General features: G+C 39.5%; 1 long non-coding RNA gene across 1 annotated transcript; it reads right to left on the bottom strand.

Moving 5' to 3' along the window:
• Window positions 1-793: 793 nt before the first annotated feature.
• Window positions 794-4,188, bottom strand: LOC119744244. Its single transcript, XR_005273550.1, has 2 exons — window positions 4,141-4,188; window positions 794-2,524 (listed from the first exon to the last, which is right to left on the bottom strand). It is a non-coding gene; the product is annotated as an uncharacterized LOC119744244 (long non-coding RNA).
• Window positions 4,189-5,520: the final 1,332 nt, after the last annotated feature.

A 5,520-nucleotide genomic window follows, 5' to 3' on the forward strand; every position in this document is an offset into this window, starting at 1 on the left:
TCACCCTCAGGTGCAGTTCCACCAATGGGGGGGGGGGGGGGGGGGGACAGGGAGCACCCAAATTTTTGTTGAGACCACCCCCCCCCCCATTAAAAAAAAAAAAAATTCCCTACAAAAGACGGTAGCAAATGTTAGAATTAAGGTGATGTCACATTCGAACGGTCTCTCCCTCCCCCCTTCCCCCTCAACAAAATAGTTGTGAGCAGGGGCCATGAATTGTACACCAGGCGCGGATCCAGAGGTGGGTGTCAACCCCCCCCCCCCCCTCAGCTCTGTCAAAAAACAAAAAAAATTATCATACAAATTCCTAAAAAATTATACTGGTATATGTCCGCCTGTTCAAATTACGGTACACCAGTCTGTAATCTAGTGTTACTAATCATTTAATTTGAACAGCGCCCCCTATTGAAATATGGAACCAGCCCCCACCCCGCACCCCAGTTTTTGATTTTACGGAGGCCAAGTGTTTACATTTTCTGATTTTTTCGCTGATGAATCCCCTCCCCTGTGAAAATTCCTGGATCCGCCCCTGTACACTATTAGGTAATGTAGTGTGCACGATTGTAGGATTTTATCAGCACTCCCCTGGGCACTCCCCATTGAATATATGTACAAGAAAAGGAAGATACTTAAATTTTTTAAGATATTTTAAATTTGGGTGTTGATTATTTTTCTTGAGTACTTTCCATTAGCCAATATATCTACTTGGAAACATTGGGATTCTGTAACCAAGAAATAAGCGTGACACGATGAAATAAGCCAGAGGAAAAAATGGTCAATCTTTCACACAGAATAATTTGACTGAAACAAGTAAATTGGCTCAGATCTACATGTACATGTATTTAATATAAAATTTGCCATTGAAAATACAATTTTATTAAAAGTTCAAAAGAGTTCATTTCTAACATCACGTTGCCAGAAAACTAGAACATTTATAGAATAGAAAGTCTGATTCATTTCAAACACCGCATCCACTTTCATTATTTGCCATTGGAAATATAGTTTTTTGAAATATGAAAGAAGTGACTATTAATTTTTAAACCAAGTCACAAAAATCCAAAATGTACAGCACAGTTTAATAACTATATGGTGTACATGTATTATAAATGACAAACACAACTACATGTACATTAAAGTAGGTGAATCATATCCACATCATCTATGTTCATACCAACATCCATGACAGAAAACCTTATCGCATTTGCATAAATAATCTCAACAAGGCAAATTTGCACTTCACTGTAACACACATTGTTTTGATGTTCAAATGTATTTCACTCTCGAAGGTTATACGAAATGACAAAAACACTTCTAAATTGTATATAAATTCTTTGGAAGATTTGGCAACTTAAAACAAAGGGAATAAAAATTCATCTTGATGTTTTATAATTACAAATTGCACTCAGATGAATACATGCCTTTCATGATTGCATGTGCTGTCCAAATCTGGTCTCAGATTATCATGATCATGACTAATCCTACATATGTAAGACTCATTTGACTATTAAAATGTTCACATTTGATGTTTCCCGTTTACCTTCAGAAGCAATGAAATACACTTCTTGTATAATCCTAATGACTGCAACTTTCTAAAAAGGTACATATGATTATTTGCTTCTTGTGCCTTTACTTTCATTTGAAGCAACAAAATTGCTAAAAGTCTGAAGCAGGGTGCATGACAACTAACCTGTTGAAGGCTGATTGGATAGTATAAGTTTTCAGAAAACCGAGAAAATACATTCACTTTTTGGGGTGTCTTGTAACTGGATTCCATTGCTTATGCATAATGTGCCGTGGACACCCTCTTTCAAAACCACCTCAGTTTTCATCCACACGACACAATTTCAGCTGGAATATTTTCAAAGGGTATTTGGTACCACTCCTATCTTGACTTTGAGCAGAGTTTTGTCATTAAATCAATGCTTCTCCAGGTCATTGCAAATGATGCACATGGCTTTGAGTTAACAGTGTTTCAATTTTATCTGTGAATGTACATTGGTCCAGTAAATAATACTTTCAGGTACTGTTGTCCACAAGATTTTCACACAAAATTTGAGCCCTGCTAACGAATTCATTGCACACAGTAAGATGTGACAATAGCTTGTAGATTGACAACTAGTCTCTTTGGTTTCAGTAAAATATATAAAAAAAACATGTTTACATAATAAAATATGTATATTGCATTATTAATTTAGAGCACAAAATTGCATCATGACAAGTTCCAATTTATGAGTACCGATTTCAACAATTAATTAATCATTATTTTTTTTAAAAATATAACACTGTCTCCTTATTTTGTTACAATTGTTATATTATAATAATGCAATATATTTCATAATGCACTAATCGTCGGTTTCCCTTTTTGGTTTATTGGAACATTTGTTTGTTTATTTTAACAATCCTTTGTACTGATCCAGTGCAACCGGCACAAATTTGGACACCATGTATTGGTTCAGTTGAGCTTGCCATTTGGGGTCGAGATGCATGTTGAGAAGATGCCTGGTGATAGATGTCTTGAGATCCTCTGAGGAAAAAAATGACCAAAGAATATTCAAAATGAGACGAGCAAAATGGTGGTTAATCTAAACGCAGACTCAAAACGGCAGGCTCTTGCAGGCCGTTTAAAGTCTGATACTGGCAAGCGCGTAGATTGTCAGATCGACCTATGATGCAGGGTTCAACATTATTTAAATATCTACAAGCGTACTAAATATCAGAATCATGAGGCCCTTGTATGTCCTCATGTACACGTGTCAGGTCAGATCTTCTGTTTAAACGGTGGTCTGACTGTCTGAGGTACTTTCCTCTTCCACACAACAAATATCTTTACGCAAAGTATGTAAACGTGTATCACTAATTTTATTCAGTATTCGTAAGATGGAATTTTGCGTCTGGGTGATGTAAATCAAATTAGGTTTTGCCCTTCACCGACGTATAAACGGTTGGTATAAACGGTCAGTGTGTTACCTCCCGAGTGAAAGTTGGAAAAAAATCACTCGGGTGGGACTCGAACCCACGACCTCCTACTTTCTAGTGCAGATGTCTTACCACTCAACCACCGAGCTAAGGGAATCAGTTGGCTGGTTCGGATCTGATGTACATAGCAGCAGGTATAGCATTAACTATTCATAAGATGGAATTTTAAGTTGGGGTTATGTAAATCAAGTTAGGTTTTGCCCCTCGCCAACGTTTTTTTTCCAACTTTCACTTAAGAGGTAACACACTCATACAGTGTTTATACGTCGGTGTTTATACGTTGGTTATTTGATTAGAGTTTTATTCAGCATGCAGAGTCCTGTGGTCAAAAGGTTCCTGTGTTTGACTCATGCACGATGTTATGTTGAGTCAATCTTGACAGGGGACACGGTGCTGGTGTTCTTGGGCAAGATACATTACTACAATTGCCTCCATTGAGTACATGTGGGGGGGGGGGTGCAGACCAGATAGGATCTCGAGCTTATAGCAGGAAAGTGTTCTCATGGCCTGATGAACAGGGGTAATAAGTGTGAGCAATCTGAGAGTGTTGTATAAGAGTGCTATATGAACACTGCACTATGATCATCAAATATCTTAACATCAGCACAAGGTGTTGGGCGACAATGCGTTCAAGAGGTCCACCTAAACCTTTTCTTAAGAGGGATTACTAGGCAGTGTTGTAGGACTCGAGTCTAGGACTCAGATCTGAGTTGGACTCTAGTCACATTGGAAAATGACTCGGACTTGACCATGACTCCTCGAACTCGATGACTCGCGACTCGAGTCACGTAATTTCATCAAAAGTAAAAACCTAACGTAGGGATGGGAAAGGATCATTGAGGAATACTGTTTGGATGATAAAACATGGAGGGAAGGGTTGGAGGAAGATTTTTTAGGGATGGGAATTAAAAGGAAAACACATTTTGGCTCTAAACAACATGTACAACCACAACTATATACACTGGGATATACTTAAAAGACAGAATGGAGGATTAAAAAATAATTTTTAAAAACGATTAGTTTGGTGAACAACTAAGAACAAGTGACTTGTGACTCGGACTCGGACTCGAGGCTTGTGACTCGAGACTTGGACTCGGACTTGGACTCGACGTTGGTAACTCGACTACAACACTGGTACTTGGTCACAGAGTCCACTGTACCTACCAGGTAATTCTGAGTTGACCACCCCAGGGTAGACAGGCAAAGGCCCCCAAGAGGTGACGACATGAAGCTTGTCCCTCAGCTCAGGATGGGCCTTCATCTGTAAGGCCAGGGTGTTGGAGTCGATGCCTGTACCGTCTGCTGTCTTATTAAGGATCATCTGGATGGACTTCAGATGGGAACCTGGGCAGGAAAAAAAAATGTATGTGATGTAAATTATCCTTTTTTATATTTGATTTTTGTTTGCCCTTCGCTGACATATTTTGTAAACACTGTGCACTTAGTGTTGTCCGAAGGCTTAGGTGGGACTCAAACTAATGACCTCCTACACAAACAAAGTTGGGTTAAGCACTGCTACATCAGACTCCAAACGGCCAGCTTGCCACAGCAAGCTCAGTGGTCGAGTGGTTAATGCGTCTGCACTAGGAAGCAGAAGGTTGGGGGTTCGTGTCCAACCAGAAGTAAGCTTGTTGGATTTTTTTCTTGCAAACCCTCGGACAAAACTCAATGTGTACACTGTTTGCAAAATACTTCAGGGAAGGGCAACAAAAAAAAAAATATATGAAAAAGAAGATCAATAATTATATGGATGAATAAAGTTGATTCCTACTTTCTAATTCACAATTTCGAATTTCACAACTATCCACATAGAATTGAGATGCAGACCAATACAAATGAGTCTTCACAGATGTTTGTCTTACCTGACTGGATAATTTTACCGAAGAAACTGGCCTTGGTCTCTCCTATCTTTTCGAGTCCTCGATGGGTAATCCCGAATCCGCTCAGTGAATGGACGTAGTTGTAGGCCCAAACAGATCCACGTAGGTCCTCAAACACTTTACATCTATCATTGAAATATCATCAATACAATTATGATTAGCATTGAAATATTAACATAGAATCAGGGGCGGGGGGGGGGGGGGGGGGGGGATGTCAGGGGAAGAAAAGGGGTTGGGGATTATATTCCCCCCCCCCCCAAACAAAAATGGACAAACACACTTTCCCCTTCCCAATTGTCACATTTGTGGAAGACAGTGTTCTAGTGAAGGTTTGCAGTTTGCAGTAACACCATGTAGGCATGCAGAGTCTCTTTTGGGAAGATGTGTGGTTCTGAAAAGATCCACACATCTTCCCAAAAAGACTTCTACATGGTGGTACCGCAAACCTGTACTAAACCATGCCACTACGTAGTTAGACCAAGTAGTTAGCCCTTGCAAATTGTCTTGCAAAGATGTTCCATCAACAAAACTGAGAATATGACGACATCAACTTGATCGTCAGGCAAGGCAGAGACTGATTTCAAATGACAACAACCCCAGAAAGTGAAGAAGAAACTCTGATCAGATGACAACGAACATTTGCCCAGGAAAGAAAAAAAAGGCA

The sequence above is a fragment of the Patiria miniata genome, unplaced genomic scaffold (genome assembly GCF_015706575.1).
Source record: "Patiria miniata isolate m_02_andy unplaced genomic scaffold, ASM1570657v1 HiC_scaffold_7, whole genome shotgun sequence".
Lineage (NCBI taxonomy): Eukaryota > Metazoa > Echinodermata > Asteroidea > Valvatida > Asterinidae > Patiria > Patiria miniata.